The sequence below is a fragment of the Tigriopus californicus genome, chromosome 2, assembly GCF_007210705.1.
Source record: "Tigriopus californicus strain San Diego chromosome 2, Tcal_SD_v2.1, whole genome shotgun sequence".
NCBI lineage: Eukaryota > Metazoa > Arthropoda > Copepoda > Harpacticoida > Harpacticidae > Tigriopus > Tigriopus californicus.
In genome coordinates, this window is record NC_081441.1 from 5,667,315 (window position 1) to 5,667,578 (window position 264).

At 38.3% G+C, this 264-nt stretch overlaps 1 protein-coding gene across 1 annotated transcript in view; it reads right to left on the minus strand.

Moving 5' to 3' along the window:
- The window catches only part of LOC131892622 (ESF1 homolog), a gene marked incomplete in the record, with an annotated part of 5,146 nt that overhangs the window by 1,734 nt on the left and 3,148 nt on the right, over positions 1–264 (minus strand).

A 264-nucleotide genomic window follows, 5' to 3' on the forward strand; every position in this document is an offset into this window, starting at 1 on the left:
GCGTTTCCATAGCAACTTCATGAATTTGAAGGGTGGCCACGACAATGTGTGCCATTATTTTTTGTCGACAATGGCTCAAAAAGCGTTCAAAGTGGCTGTGAATGTGAGCAATAATTCTTAATAGCAGAATTGAGATTGAATAAGTCCCATGGGACTCCTTTTGATTCCTGTTTGATTTCAATTTCTCATTCAATCAAAAGACAAATTACCTCTTTCTTAGGTATGACAAGTGCCCTTTAAACACAGGGCACTAAGTACGACTAT